This window comes from Parus major, chromosome 21 (assembly GCF_001522545.3).
Source record: "Parus major isolate Abel chromosome 21, Parus_major1.1, whole genome shotgun sequence".
Lineage (NCBI taxonomy): Eukaryota > Metazoa > Chordata > Aves > Passeriformes > Paridae > Parus > Parus major.
This window is the reverse complement of record NC_031789.1, coordinates 308,705-325,189: the sequence shown is the minus strand read 5'-3', so window position 1 is coordinate 325,189 and position 16,485 is coordinate 308,705. Positions and strand designations below refer to the sequence as shown.

Sequence of the window (16,485 nt, the reverse complement as noted above, 5' to 3'; positions counted from 1 at the left end):
CCAGTTCCAAACCTTTGTATTCCCAGCAAGAATTCATTCAGTTCACTTTCAAGAGAAGAAATTCATTCTTTGTTTTTCCAAGAGAAGAATTCATTCATTCACTTTCCCAGCCCCAGTGGCACAGCCACGGCTCTGGCTCCCCCTGGACACCAGCAGAGTTTAAATCCCGTGGGAGGAACGTGACAGAATAAGCAAAACCCTTGAGAACAACACGAGGTTTGCTGGGGCCATGGGCAGCTGCTGGCTGTCCCCCAGCAGCCCCAAAGGGCTTTTTCTGCGTGGCCACAGGCCAGTGGGGTGCTGCAGGGGAATAACAACCATGGTCCCTTGCCCAGGTGGTTTCACATCTTGTTGTATCTCACTCATCACTGATGGAGAGCACCCAGCTCAAAACTCACCCAAGTGCCACCACACACATTTTCAAAAATATCTTGGTATTATTTAATGTCAAGACATAAAATATCTAAAACATGCACTGGCTGGAAACAGGATAGAACTGCTATGAAATCCATCTCTTTCCCCAAACAACACAACACCCCCAGCCCCACCTTTCTCCTGCAGGACGGGGATTTCTGCAGAAAACCTGCACTGCTCTGTTCCCAATGGAACAGTTCCTGGTTAAATGCTAAATATTGATTCAAACCCCCCAGCTGGGCACTCAGAGGCACATCAGTGTTCTTTATACTCTACATTATCAGGGCCCTGTCCCTAGGTTTATAAATTCTGCCTCACACCAGCCCCTAAGCCCAAAGGCAGCTGCCCCTAGAGCAAGGTACAGGAGAGGGAGGTGACTGCACCAAAGTCTCCTCTTTATCTCTGTTTTTAACAACCAGACTTGGTTTTCCTTCCAGCTGCTGAACAATTTTCTTTGAGGAAAACCACAAAGGGAGCGTGGGACAGGCTGTGTTGATGCACCAGCCCTTGAGGCTGCTTTTGCAGAGTTTTCCCCTGGGTCAGTGGCCTGGACAGCAGGAATTTCACCTCAGACACAGGTGAAGAAATCCCCCACAGCAGCAGAACCATTACTTTGCTGACGAGTGTGGAGTGATGGTGACAGCAAGGATGTGGCTTTTAATTGTGAATCATCATTTCTTTGTGGAGCTGGGCAGGCTCTGCCCTCCCATAGCCCCAAATCCAATCACTGTGACAACTCAATCATTGCAACCCAAACAACTGCAACCCTCCAATGAGGGAAATCTCAGAGCATTCAGCTCTGGGAAAGTAAGAGGATTATAATTTAAAGCCTGTATCTTCATTTCTCCCTAATGAACTCCCTGCAGGCAGTGCAGGCCAGAACAGCAGCTCCTCAGGCTGCCCCTCCTCACTCACACCCAGCACCTTCATCTCCTTTGCTTTCTGCATGCCCTGGATTTGAGACAGTGGGATTTGGAGCCATGGGGCTGGACAGGCGTCCTGCTGTCCCCCAAAGCCATTCTGAAATCCATCAGCATGGAATCTGCTCCTAAGGAAGGTGTGAGGCCACAGATAATGTCACAGGAAATGATCCTGTAACATCTGGAAACACTGCTGTGGCTTCACCTGGCTCCCAGCCTGGGCTGCTCTGCTAATGACCATTATGTAATTAAGTAAATTGGCATTTTCTGTAATAAAGGTACTCAAAAATATGAAGTGTATGTGTGTGCTGAGGGCAGAAATTCCAACATCTCCACTGCTGGAAGCAGATATTTTATGCCCTCTGTGCTTACAAAATGCTGTGTAAAGCCCTGACTTTTGTGCTGACTCTGGTGGTGCCTTATGGAACACATGGTGTTTGTTTAAAAACTGCCTGTTTTCTGGAGCATGCAAGAAAACATCCATTAAATTGAATGGAACAGAAGGTACTATTACAGAAGGAATTTCAGAATTGAAATTATTAAATGTAAGAAAATGGCAAATTGCCTTGTATTGTTTTGTCTTGTTATATTATGAATAAAAATGTAGTTCAACAAGTGGCAAAGTCTGAAAAGCACCAAAATAAAGCCCAGGGCACATGAGAGTGAGAACAGAAAACACACATGGAAGAGTCCTGAAGAAAGGGATCTGGAGAATGTTTAAACAGCTACAGAAAAGTTGGATTTTCTGTTAAAAATGCTGTTTTATTTCACCCCAAACCAAGTCACCAAGTTTAAAAGTGCTTCTGATTCCAAATAATCTCCCATGCAAACAAAGCTGGTCTGCTCACAGCAGCCAGGATGTGCCATGTGGCCAGGACACCACGGAGAGATTTCCCATTCCCAATCCCTGTGTCTGCACAGGGTGGAAGGGCCAGGGAATGCTCTGAGCCAGGTCACAGCTACTGCAGACAGGAAAAGCTGAAGCAGCAGCAGAAAAACACTTCTCTCCCCACTGGGCAGACCAGACCCCTTGGAGAAGGATTAAACACAGAGCAGGAATTTTTCCAAGGGCCTGCAGTGCCAGGACAAGGGAATGGCTCCCACTGCCAGGGGCAGGGCTGGATGGGATGTTGGGCAGGAATTCCTCCCTGGCAGTGCCCAAGGCCAGGCTGGATGGGGATGGAAAAGCCTGGGATAGGAGAAGGTGTCCCTGCCCCTGGAATGGGATGAGATTAAAATCCTTTTTAACTCAAACCATCCTGGGATTCTGTGAGGCACATGAGGGGTGGGTCTAAAGGCAGACCTAGTCCCAACTAGACTCAGTATTTGTGCTGTAATCATTTCTTTGCACAGGTATATGATAAAATTGTAATGGGTCTTCCTTTCTTTCCTCTCCTTGCTAGGAAAAAAAAAAAGAATTAAAGGCTCTTTCTGTCCTTCTTGAGTGCACAAATACTAAAACTAATTCATACATCCCTCCTACACTGTGCCTTATGAAAGCAAACTGCTTCCAAGGTTAAATAATTAAAATAAATAGTGTTAATCGGCATTTGTAGCTGCATTATGCCTTCCCAACTCTCCCTTCCTGCAGTTCTTACACCCAGATTCTCTCCCAAATTAGAAGACACCCATGAAGCCAAGCATCCCCACACAAAAGCCCCCTGAAGCCCAAAAGCACTGAGACACAAGACATATTTGATGATTTCAGCCAGATTTGCCTGGATTTAACTTAATGAGGTAAAAAGCACAGTAATGAACCAAAAATAATGAAATACATTCTAGGAGGAAATATTCCCAGCATTATTAACCCAATCAAAAACCTCCTAATCCTATTACGAACCAGAGGGTTCAGCTGCACTTCCAGCAGATCTTGAACACAAAGGCCAAAAGAAGATTACAATTCTGGATTTATCAGCTATTAAATAACTCACAGTTTCAAATCTCCACCTGCACTCACATATTCCTGCAAGCCTGGAATCTGCAGAACACATTGGAAATGTGCTGGGTGAAGCCTGGCCCGGATGTACAGAAGGAAGCAGAAGGAAAGAAGTGAGAAGAGGCTAAACTCTTGACTGGTCAGGAAAAAATGCACTACTGTATATAAATCTGGTTATTTAGGTAGGTTTATTGTTCACAAAACTCTATCAGGAGTTAAGCTGTTTAAATTTGCTTTACTCTCATTATCTGGAATGGACAGAAGATCCAAGAAACTGGAATGTGCTGCTTGGAGGAACAGCACAAACAGACAACACTGGTCCAGCACCAACTTCTTCATTTATACAGGGAGAGTTTAATCTCTCAGTGTGTGTCTGCATTATGAATAAATGCCCTGAGTGACCAGCACACCAGGTACAGGGTGCTGGGGGGGTCTAAGCAGCAGGCTGTAGTGACACCTTACACAAAACAAGGAGGCTCCTACACAGGGAAGTTCTCTTGGGAACAGCTCCCTGCAGAGCTCAGAGACCAACTCAGATCAGGGGACCCACAACAACTCCTGAACATAGAAAATGAGGGATGGGGGTTTGTCTGAGTGAGACAATGAAATTGGGAGCCCTTTGTGCCCCGGGGGCAGTGGAAGTTTATGACCTGATTTTCTGCTGACTATTTCCTTCTAGCAAAGCACATGTGCACCTAATGAGGGATCATGGAGCTGCAGGGACCCCCAGGGATCAGAGTCCAGCCCCTGGCCCTGCACAGACACCCCAGCAATGGCACCCTGTCCAAACCCTGCTGCAGCTCTGGCAGCCTCGGGGCTGTGCCCATTCCCTGGGGAGCCTGGGCAGTGCCAGCACCTCTGGGGGAAGAGCCTTTCCTGATCTCCATCCTAAACCCCCTGGCACAGCTCCAGCCCTTCCCTCAGTCCTGTCCCTGCTCACCAGAATCTAGGGAAAGATGAGTTTCATATGGAGCAACCAGACTCCAAAGGCAGCTGCCTCAAGGAGTAACACTCCCCATGTCCCAGGGTACCTGAGTGACCCCAGGGTACCAATGGGTGAGGTTACAATTAAATCACAGCCCTCCTTCTGTTCCAATCCCTTAATAAACATCCCTTTATTAAAAGCATCTCAAATTGGGCTGCAGAAGATGGAAGCATTGAATAAACATCATGGTTCTAACAGGATTATTCCAGCTCCTGTAGAAAGGATCCAAGATCATAAAAGAGGGGCTTGGGAATTGCCTAATAAACATGCCACAGATGGCAGGCAGACTTGCTTCCTGGCACACATTCCCAGACCTGAAGGTACTAAGGAATGTCTCCCTGCTATTACAAACGCTAATTTAATGATGGTGACATTTTTGAGGACCAGAATGAGACCACAAAACTCTCTTCACTTCAGGCACAGAACCAGATGGTAACAAGTTTCAGCTGGTACAATCTGTTCTGGATTTAAATCAACCACCTAAAAGGCAAGGTCTCTGCACCAAGATCCACAGAATTCAGCCCTCTTGCACTTTTGTTTTCTCAGGTGTATCTTGACCTTTTCAGGAGCAGGTGAGGGATGTTCACAACTCCAGCAGCTCCAGAGGAGGGACCCTATCAATGCTGTGGGATCCTCTGCTCCCCAGCACTCCAGCCCATTCAATGGGCAGGCAGCAGCAATGTGCTGAGTGCCCAGCAGTGCACAGTGTTCGTAATGAGAGCTGAACAACCCCGATTACAGAGGAAATTCCTGGCAATCTGCTCCAAGCACGGTCCTTGATGCTTCCAGACTGTGGCCCTGGACTCAGAGAATCCCTCAGCATCCCACTGGAGCCTGCAGTTCTAAAGCTGAGGCAGAGAAAGCCAAGAGTCTTTTCCAAACCATTCACCCTCACATGCCAGAACCCACTGCACTTGTTCCTTGGGATCCTCCAAAACACTCCCAGGTCATGAGGGGAACGAAAGAGTTTTCTCCTGGTTCCCTAAGCTCTGCACACTGTCCCTGGAGGAGCCCTCTCCTCCTCTCCTCACTCTGTGGACAGAGGGAAGCTCTTTCCTGCTGCTCCCAGCCCAGTTGCTCTGGAAGTGCTCTGCTTTCCCATTATCCCATCCCACCATGGCTGCCCCATTCATCAGTGTAAGGCACAGCTGGAATGGGGCAGATTCACAAAATTTCTCTGCTAAGGGCTCTGGGAAGGCTCTCAGCCTGCTCTGGATTCTCCCATCCATCATGGGATGGTGCCTGACCCGAGCTCCGAGAGCCATATCCAGGGAGGAACTGCTCTGCTCCCTTCCAATGGCTTCTCCTTCCCTCCACACACTGAGAAAGGCAATTGTGCCAAATCAGCCCCTTCTGCAGCCTCAAGCCAGGAGAGGAGGCAGAGGAGCTGTGCCCCTCCTCTCCCAGTCAGAACGAGGGAAAAACATGCAAAACCCAACAGGAATATGAAATTTTATGTACTTGGGGCCACATCTGGCCACAACATCACTGCAGCAGCATGTGCTGTGCATTCCCCTGTGCCAGAGCTCAGCACATTCCTGGGAGCAGCACGATGATTTCAAGGCCCTGGAATCTGGGAAGCAGAGACACTGCAAAGACGTGGGTGTGGGACTGTTCCACATCACTGCCACGGTCTCCTCACTGTGCTGCACAAACTGACCCTGAAGGGCACCAAAGTGCTGGGGGGTGTCCATCAGGAGAACCCTCAGAGGAGGTGGAACAGGGAGCAGTGCTCTTGTTTTAGCTACACCAGATGGAAACTGTGGGGGAGCAAGAGAAAGGGTCACCCAACCACAGCACCACAGAACCAGCTGTTTCTGTTTAGATAAAGCTAAAGGAAACCAAACAAAGGTACAACATTCTGTACCTCACTGCACCTGACTTCAGGTTAAATATTTCATACATTCCCTGATCCCCAAACTCTCCCTTTCAGACCACTTGGCACAAGGACATCTCATCACTGGCAGGGGGGCTTGGATCCACTTGAGGCTCTCCCCATCACCTCCCCATCCCAACCCACACTGCTCATCCTGCTCCCCTTCTCAGAACAAACCCACTCTCCTTAACAGCTGACCTGCTCAGGCCTTCCTGCTTGATCCACCTAAGTATAAATTAATCAAGAGCAAAGGGAACATCAGGCTTTCCTCTATCTCACACCTCATTCCTTACATATCCCACTTTCCCCATCCCACCATCTCTTATCTCCCTTTTTTTTCTCACCCCATTACCTGCCTCTTTTGCCCCCTCCATTTTCAGATAAGCTTCTCCACTCTCAAGTCAGCCCTGCAGAATATTTATCTAATAGAGGCTACAAAGAGATCAATTCATTCTACATATCTCACTAAATTCTATTTCTCCACTCTTATTATAACTCCCATTTATCTCCTATTCTAGACTTTTCTGTAACCAGCCCTTTGTCTCATCTCTTTTATGAGAAATCATTTGTGCAACTCATTTTCCTGACACATTTCTTAGAATTACAGAACTGCAGCATCTTGTACAAAACTCCCCTTGGAAAATCCCTGAGAGAGGACACAGGGCACTTTTAGGGTATTTAACCCAAACTGCCTGATCCAACAGCAAAACACATTCTTCTTCATCCATTATTATTTTCTCTAATTTTTCAAGTGGCTTTTAGTTTCTGTTACAGACTGCATGAGGAACCAATGTCTAATAAACTTGTACTTAATTTACAGATACCAATTTATGCTATTGGTGTGCTAATCTAAGTGGTGCCAATAGGACCCTTCAAGGTTCAAGCCACCCCCTTTATTGACATTATTTCTGGACTGGTTACAGCTAACTCAGTTACTTGTTGAGCAGAGAAGTTGAGAATGGGACAGGAGGAAAAGGGGGAGGCTGGAAATGCTCTGCTCCAACGCCAGGTCTTACCTGTGAGAGCCCAGGGGACGATGCATGTCCCGGTGGTGTTGCAGCAAGATTTGGGTGTCCCTTATTTATTTCATGTGCAGTGTAAGGGGATGGGGCAGGAGGACCCGGTTGTCTTGCTACTTGTGTTACCTGTGTGGAGATAAACTGTTAGTAAAACATTACATTAGTAATCAGCCTGCAGAGACTCCATTGTACATACCTAGAGAGGGAAAATAATGCATATTTATCTAAGTGAAACACTGCACAAGTTATTTAACTATTTATGTGATTCAGTAAAATGTGGAAGGAACAAAAAATCAGAGCACCAGCTGGAATCACAGGTGGAAACGTGTGGAAACCCTTTACCTTCAGGCCTGGGACCTTCTGATCCCCCCATGAGAAGCCATATCAAAAAATATTGGGATTTTGCAAGGGGATACACATTACCAGCAACAAAGTCAGGGGAAAATCTGCATATTCCCTTCCAAGAAGGGAAAATAAAGGACTACAGGGAAGCCATGGTATCTGCACAACTTCCACAAGCAAAGAATGAAATAGTAAAGCAATTCTTGCCTATGTTTATCTCCTTTCTCAACTTCCATTAGAAATAGTCAATAAAATACATTAGGCAAAATATTAGAAAAATGTTTTCATGGCACACAAATATTTGCTCCACTTTACTATCTCCATGATGGAACTGTTTTAAATATGTAAGTGAGAATGGCCATAGTAAAAAAGAGTCACACAATTAGTGACACCTCCAGCTGTCCAACACAATTACATTTTGGCAGATTGGATTAAAACTCACACTACTGAAATTCAGCATTTGCTTCTCACTGACCTTTTCTCATTTATTTGTTTGCTGAAAAGCACCACTTAATCAAGGAATGGTTTGGGTTGGAAGGGTCCTTGAAGCCCATCCAGTCCCACACCTGCCATGGGCAAGGACACCTTCCACTATACCCCAGGTTGATCTCCCAGCCTCAAAGGGAAGGATTTCTTCCCAAAATCCCATCTAACATCCTTAGTCTGAGCTAAAGGCACACGGAGCCCACACAGGTCACTGCACAGGCCAATGTGTGCATAAATGTCCTTGGCAGGGTAAAGAAGGCAGAAGGAAATTACTGACTCCTTTAATGGAGTGTGAGGTCCAAGCTCCAAGAGAGCAGAAGGCACAGAATTCACCCCTTCAAAGCTTTTTCCAAGTCCCTTTGTTGCACCCAGAGTGTCCCAGGCCTATCACTACAGCTCCTAAAGCACCACAGCAGCTGTGCCAGCACCCAAATCCCAAGAAATCCCAACGTGCAACAGCTCCAGCCTTGGGAATGGGCCAGGAGCCTTCACTGTGGAAGATTTACAGCCCCCAAGAGCTCATCAGAGGAAAGGCTGGGTCAGTCACAGAAACTCACCCTCCGTCCCCAACTGGGTCCTTCCCTCTGCCAGGGATGAATCATCTCTTTTTTGGGCTGATAGCTCTTGGCAGGTGTGTGCACACAGCCTCCACTGAATCACAGCCAGCCTTACAACAGAACTCCATAAAACTTCCACAGCCCATCCCCAAGAAAATGAAAGTCTCTCCCATGCCTCCTGTGTCAGCCCTGAGAGAGCTGTCACATCAGGCATGCAGCACTCAGTGTTTAGAGGTGACTATGGATTGTGATGGGTATCAAATAATGCAGTCAGGGAGGGCAAACCAAGGCAACCCAAAATACAAGGAAATCATTTCTATCAACAGCCCCAGTGCCAGGCTGTGCCCGTGCTCCTCACCAGGATTCTCCCTGAATGGCACTTCTTGGGGGAAAATGGAGGTTATTTTGTGACAGCTGTGGGACTTCAAGCACTGCCAGTGCCAGCTAAGAAAGGCCTTTAAGGACCCTTCCAACCCAAAGCATTCCATGATTCTAGGCTGGAACAGGATGAGGAGCAGAGCTTCCCTCCTGCCCACGGCATGGCAGCCAGGCAGGGACCACACTGGCCTCCTGACCCAGATCCTTCCTCTGAGCACAGGGTGGCTGGAGCAGCTAATCCTCCCTAATCCCTTTTCTACAGGATTCTCTTCACTGCAGGAGGATCTCTTCAAAGGACAAAAAGGCAAATCACAGAACCTCTGCTGGGTGTGAAACCAGTGTAAGATGTCACAATAAATAAATAAAGATGACTTATGATGAATTTAGGTGGGCTTGGTTTTAATAGCAAGTGTGATTTCCTTGATAAAGAGTTCTACCAAAGCTTTGTTGTGAATTTTGAGCAACTCCAAGTTCTCAGACAAACTTCATCCTACTTGGTCTCTTGGGAACTGAGGATGCACTCGAAGGTTGGACTTGAAGACCTTGGAGGCCTTTTGTGACCTTCACAATTCTGTCATCTGATTGTGCTCTTCAAAATGACTGCAATGCAAACGCAGGCCTGAAGCACAGGGGGCTGTGTAACAAACCTTGTGTAACAAACCAGCCAGACCTCTCATCAATGAATTTGTTAAGGCCCTCCCTTCACGTGCTTTTTCCATCCCAATTCATTTTTCCCTGGACTCCGAATCTAAAAACTGCCTGGGGCTTCAAATGGAAGCCTGAAAGGAACCCAGATGAGAAATTTCTCTCCTTTCCCCAAAACATGAAATTTTCTCTCAAACTTGTGCATTCTCAAATCCTGGGACTGAGATATTCCCAGCCCTGTTGCCTATTCCTGTAACATAGCAAGGAGTGATATTTTTCCACACTGAAAAGCTATTTTAGGTCATTCTTCACAGTTACTTTTCTATTTTACATTAATTTAAATTTTTACAGTCATATTTTCCCCACAGGCATCTGCATTATATCTTGGGAGGAAAGAATTGAAAAAAATAACCTTTTTTAAAGGACTTCAGATATTTTTAAAGTGTTTTTTAAGTGTCGTATGGGGTACATAAAAGGTAATATAAACTGAATTATTTATTATAACTGTTTGTACATTTATGTTCACAGTTTGGCCTGGAAAGGACCTTAAAAAGTCATCTTGTTCCATGGGCAGGGACACCTTCCCCTATCCCAGGCTGCTCCAAGCCCTGTCCAAGCTGGCCCTGGACAGGGGTGGGGCAGGCACAGCTGCTGTGGGTAAGGGATGCTGCAGCCCCAGGTGTCCCTGGGGAGCTGGAACCAAGAGCCCCATCCCCAGCCACTGCTGCAAACAGAGAAGGAGAGAACCTTGCACAGCAGCTTATGTTTTTCTATAAGCAGCTTATGTTCCGAAATGTAGCGAATTTATCCCATCTACAGCTTTTCTTCCTGTTTTCCAAATAATTAAAAGAGCAGTTTAAAAGGGTTTTTTGGCATTAAAAATATTTGCACTATCCCAACCAGAAAAGCAAAATATGACTTTCCCAGGGCTGTGCTGATTTAGCAAAGCTTATAAATAACCCTAGGCTTCCAGCTACTGCCATTGGAAAAAAAAGGCAATTAATAAAAGGAAAAGACTATGATGCTCACAAATAAACATCACTGGTTTGAAGCTAAATTTCTACAGTAATCAGTATTATACATTAGCAACCATCTAGGACAGTGAGCCAAAGGCACCTATCCCAAATATTCTATTTACTATCAAAATATTTCTTCCTCTGTGAAATGGAATGTTTCATGTGAAAACAAATCTTTCTTGATTATTTTTCTCATAAGAAGGTATTAGGAATGTGAAGCCACTAGTACACAGAAGAATCAGCCTGTGAGATGCAAGGGAAAGGAAAGAGATGGAGCCACACAAGTGAAAATACAGCTGAAACACTGTGATTCCAGTGACACTGGTGGGAAAACCCACTCTCCAATATGCTAAATAAAACTAGAGACACTTAAAAATAGCAATGGACTCACAAATCCTCCATAGATTTCTCCCTTTCCTGCTCCCATGCAACAAAAAAAGGTTCTTCATAAAATCATAGATTTATTAAGGTTGGAAAAGACCTCCAAAATCAAGCCCAATGTTCCAGCAATATCCCAATGCCCACCCAACCCTGTCCCCAGGTGCCATATCCACACATCTTTGGAACACTTCCAGGGATGTGGCCCCAGCACTGCCCTGGGCAGCCTGTGCCAGTGTCTGACCACGCTTTCAGGGAGGAGATTTCCCCAATATCCCACGTGAACCTCCCTTGGCACAACTTGTCCTGCCCTCGTTTCCTGGGAGCAGAGCCCGACTTCCCCCTGGCTGCCCTCTCCTGTCAAGGGAATTGTGCAGAGCCAGAAGGTCCCCGCTTCTCTTCCTATTCACATGCAACCAAAAGAATCTTTTTGGGCACCTTTTATTTCAGGGGGCAGAAAGAAGTTGTACTTTTCCCCAGGTATCCTTTGTAAGTGCAGTCTGTGAGAGCAGAGGGGCTCTGCACACCCCTGGGGTCCCGGGCGGATACTCACGGTGCTGTACACAGCCGAGACGGTCGGAGTGAAGATCCGATCCTCCAGGGGCTGCTGGACAGGACCTCGGGGGATTCTGCAACACAGCAAGTCAAGGAAAGCAGTGGAAGGCAGGGCTGTGCTGGGGGACACCCCCAGGGACACCCCAGCCCGGGACCCCCGGCTTGGCAGCTCGGAGCCCTCGGGATGTGCCGCGGCTCCAGAGGGGCTGATCGCACACCAGGAACGAGGGAACCAACGCAAATTCATCCCCAAATAATCCACAAAACCTTGGGGCTGTCCAGAGCATCCCCCACCTCTGCTTTTATTTGAAGAGGAAAAAAGCCCTCGGCATTGAACAAAGCCTGTGGATCAGCAGGGCACTGCAGGACAATGGCAGCTCCTGTTCTGCCAACCACGCAGGAATCCCGCTGGAATTGTTCCCTTCTTTGCCTCTCTTCACCCAGTCACTCCTTTCCTCATCCACCCACCAACAGCAAGGGCTGGCAGAGGGCTGGCAGGTTTGGAGAGCTGCTGTAGGCTGACTTAAAGGCAAATTGCAAGAGTGTTCTTAATTGTAAAGGCATTGTGGAAATCTAAGGGGAAAAAAAAGGAAAAAAAACTATGCACAAAAAACCCTCACAACAGAATCTGGTTTATTTGTGGAGTAAAAACACAGGGATGCAGGGATCCTAAAGAGTAAAAAAGCCTGACTTGGGTAACACCTTGTGGCCTCACACAGATCTACACAATACCCAATAATGTCCATTGTCACGGAAAAGGAACTTGCTGAAAAACTTTCCTAAATGCCATAATCAGATTTCAGCTTTTTGCTGTTTATATTTTACACACCAAGATTTCATGGGAAATGAGAACAGCCAGATTGAGGTTCTTGCACACAGGGAAGGACAAAGACCTCACGTGTTAATGTGGTGAGATACTTAAAAAGAAAATAAAGTCGTTAAACCAGTTAGTTTCATTCTAACAAGGAAAAACACATTGCTAAATTAAATTCTGAGCCCAGATTAGTTTGAGTCAAAATTTCCAGGGACTCTTGCACCCCAAGTCTGATCCCCAGATTAAAACATTGCTTCCCAAAGCTTTGCAGGGACCGACACCACAGTGACAGGGCTGACACAACTCAAGCACCCCAAGCTTCACCATCCCAAGCATTCCCCTTAAAATGGACCAAATGTTAAGGCTGAAGTAAGGACTGTTCAGACACAGCCTGTTCAGCACATCCCAGCTGGATCAGCTCCTCCTCCAGCAGTGCTCAGGCAAATTTACAGCATCAGAAACACGCGGTTAAATTTACAATCTGCTCTGAACTCTGGCACTGAAAAGCTCCTCCTCACCAAACAGGCTCAGAAATTGCTCTAAAACGTCTCAGTTTTGTTATCTACTCAGTGTTAGAGCAGCAGACACAATAAAAAGCTGCTTGATGGGATTATGCTGGGAAGAGCCCAGCCCTGACCTGGCCAGACACGCAGGCAGGTGCCAGGGGACAGCCCAGGGCCACCTCCAGGGCAGGAGCACCAGGATCAGCATCCACAGCCCCCGTTTCCCAGGCTGCTGCTCATTCACCCTCCATCTCTTTTTGCCTCTTTTTAATGATGGCAAGAATCTGTTTGCAGGGTCTAAGGCTCATCTGCACTCTGCTCATCTGCCAGCTCAGGCCCGAGTCGTGTCATTTGACAAACAGAGAGTTTTTTAACAACCAAATGGGATTTAAAACCCTGACTCAGCCAAACAACAGTAAGATTTATCAGCAGCTTCAACAGTCACTCCCAGACTTCATCCCAAGGATCTTGCATTCACCCCCAAATTTTGGAAAACAACAACAAAAAAAGCCAAAATCTGGGAGAGAAGGATTAAAAACACACTGGAAGATGGGATGAAAACTCAAATTTCCTGCTGTAGCACCATTCCCTCTCCCCAAGAACAAGCCTGTGACAGGGATGGAGCTGTCCCCCTTGTGTCACAGCTGAGATTTCCCTTCTCCAGGCACTCCTGACAATTCATTGAAGCAATTGCTGCTTCAAAAGGGATCATTCCTGAATTTGGAAAAACGGTTTCATCCTTGACAAGGTTGGGATTTATTTTCTTATTTTAGAACTTATATAAGTCAGGAGGAAATAATCTCCTTTGAGCAGAGACACCACTCTTTTTGTGCCCAGGAAGAGCTGCCTGAAGGAAGGAGCAGTTTAGATGCATTTGCAGAGTTTGGGGTCACTGTTTAAGATCTCTCCTAGGAAGGGATGATTCTCATTCCATCAGAAAAAACCTTTTAAGTCCTTTTTGCAAAAGGATTTGACCTGGACACAAGACTGATAGGAACAAAATACCTTAAATTTCAGTAAGCCTTAATGAAACAATGGTTGGAGAAAGTGATTTCCAGCATCTAACTTGTGGCATCAGACTGACTCTCTGCAAGAAGCTGGGCAAGTGGAAAGGTTCTTGCTTCCCTGAGAGGAGCTGCACTAGAGGAGAGATTCCAGCTTTCCTGAGAAGAGCTGGGCAAGTAGAAACACTCCTGGTTCCCACCAAGCCTCCTGGAGCTTGTTCCTGCTCCCCTGTGGAAATCACCACCTTCCCTCTCCCTCCACCTCCCAAAGGAGCCTGTCCTGGGGTGACAGCTGCTGTTACTGTGGGAAAGTGAGCCAGGGGGACAGCAAAGCTCATCGTGGCTTGTGCTGCTGAGGCTCTTCTCCTAGGAATGGGTTAAGTGACAGCAAGAGTGCTCCACCAAGGGAGGTGAGATGGTCAGGGCAGCAGTGGGAAGCAGAACCTCATCCAGCAGCACCATCTCATCCACATGCACACCCACAGCACCCCCAGGGCACCCACTCATCTGCTCTCACACACAGATTCTGGTGCCACTGGGGCTGCACAGCCCAAAATGCAGCACAAGCCTTGGGATCGCTGCCCTGGGGCTGCCCTGGCACACCCAGGCAAGTGCAGGAGTTAAAGTGCAGCCAGCTCAGCCTTGCTGCAGTGCTGGGTTCACCACAGCCAGGAGCACCAGGATACCCTGAGTAATTCAGGCAGCTCTTTCCTGTTACTACCCTGCCATGCTGAGATCCAGTCCTGAATTATCCTGTGCCCCCTCTCTTCCTCCCCCTCCTCCTCCTCCTCCCCAATATCCACAATATCCACCCACATCACTCATTTGTGCAACTATGCTCCGAAACCGTGCAGGAGTGTGGGAAGGGAGAGGGAGGGGAGGAAAAGCAAAGATAATCCAAACCTCACAGAGTTTTCAGAGCTCCTTCCACAGGGAGAAAAGACGAGGAGAGCAATGAAGCAGAAGACAGGAGCAAGGAGACCCTGCTAAATCCAAGAAGAACCTCTTAAAGCACTGTCAGTAGGTAAAGTGGAACTGCAGCCTCTGCTTTGCTCATATCAGGCTGAACGATTCCTTAGGGCTCTTCCTGCTCCAGCAGCACCACACCAGGATCCTGGAGAAGGATGGCAACCCTGGCAGTACCGGTGCTGGATTCTCCTCGTCGCTGTTCAGGGCTCATTAACTAATGAAATACATATTTCAAATCTCACCTAAGTGAGATACTTCTGGCAGACTCATAAATGCAGGCACAGATGCAGTGGGAGTTCCACCTAGTCCCCATCTGGCTGCAGCAGTGATTACAAGCTGGGGAATTTCGGCAGCTATTACAGACCCAGGGGGAGAAGGAACGCCAGCTGGAAACCAAACAGAATTTATCTGGAAACCAAAAATCTCCCTAAAAAGAAGAATATCTCTGTTAATTAGACAGCAACAGCCACACTGAGGAGAGGGGAATATGTGACTGCTCTGTAAAGCGATTAAGGAAAAAAAATCCAGCCTGGAGCTGCTGGACCAATCAGTGACACTGCCAAACGCTGAGTGAAATGACAGCAGGAATTCCTTGCAGAAACCTCCTCCTTGTATCACGTTTCTCTGCTTGTTCCAATCACCCTACAGAACTGCAATTCTGCGAGATTTCTGTGTGCTGTTACAGACCTGGAAACACACACCAGAATCAGCCCTTCCAGCAGGAATTTGTACAGGTTTCTCTGCTCCACCAAGGTTGCAGGAAGACAGAAAGAACATTATTCCATTTTCTCCCAAAATGGATTCATTTTTCCTCAAATGGTGCTTCTCACCTAAGCTCATTTCAGCAACTGGCAACCATTTTACCCCAGGCACCCCTGGCCTCTCCTCCCCTTCTAGCTCACAGCTCTGAGGAAACACCTTTTCCCAGGAATAACTCCCACGGTACCCACAGGCACCTATGCAAACGCCTTACACAAAACCATCCCGCAACTCCTGATTTTCACCCCTGCCAGAAACGGAGCCAGTCTCCCACTGACTTCCCCAGGGTTATATAATCTCCACACAGGTCCCTGGTTGTACTGAAACTGTGCATTAAAAATTCCAAGGAAAAACCATCAAGCAAGATTACAGAAGGGTGAGGAACCACATCAAATTTGATCACTTCTTTCAGCTTTTTGGAGCAAGGAATCTATCAAACCCCTCCAAGCATGCAGGGATGTGATGGCAGGGAGCTTTCCAGGAACGTGCCTCTCCTCTGCAGCCTCTTCTCTATTCACTGTGCAATTAAAATGCAGGAGGTGAACATCCCAACAGCAGCAACACTTCATTGAGCCTGCTGGGAAACCACACGGCTCTGAAAAGGTTCAAAGAGAAAATCTCTGCCAGCCACAGCAGCTGGAACTTCCCTGGTGTCACCCCATCCTTCCCAGCTCCACGATCCTCCACTCACAGGGCCAAGCTCTTTGTTCAGTGTGCTCAGTCCTACCTGGCAGAGAGCTCCAGCAGCAAAATCCAGAGAGCTCCAGCAGCAAAATCCAGAGAGCTCCAGCAGCAAAATCCAGAGAGCTTCCAGCAGCAAAATCCAGAGAGCTTCCAGCAGCAAGAACCCAGAGAGCTTCCAGCAGTGAGATCCTTCAGAGCTCTGGCCAGCAGTGAGATCCCTCGGAGCTGTGGCAGTGAGATCCCTC

At 47.3% G+C, this 16,485-nt stretch overlaps 1 protein-coding gene across 14 annotated transcripts in view; it reads right to left on the bottom strand.

The window, feature by feature from the left end:
* EIF4G3 (eukaryotic translation initiation factor 4 gamma 3) overlaps positions 1-16,485 on the bottom strand; it is a 110,240-nt gene that overhangs the window by 63,833 nt on the left and 29,922 nt on the right. For 9 of the 14 annotated variants that reach the window (XM_033519322.1, XM_033519320.1, XM_033519321.1 and 6 more), the window contains exon 1: positions 7,148-7,255. The gene's annotated coding sequence lies outside the window, so the exon portion shown is untranslated. Of the gene's footprint in view, positions 1-7,147; positions 7,292-11,505; positions 11,582-14,731; positions 14,749-16,485 lie in introns of those variants that run through there. The other 5 variants (XM_015648056.2, XM_033519328.1, XM_015648043.2 and 2 more) reach the window with 3 other exon arrangements.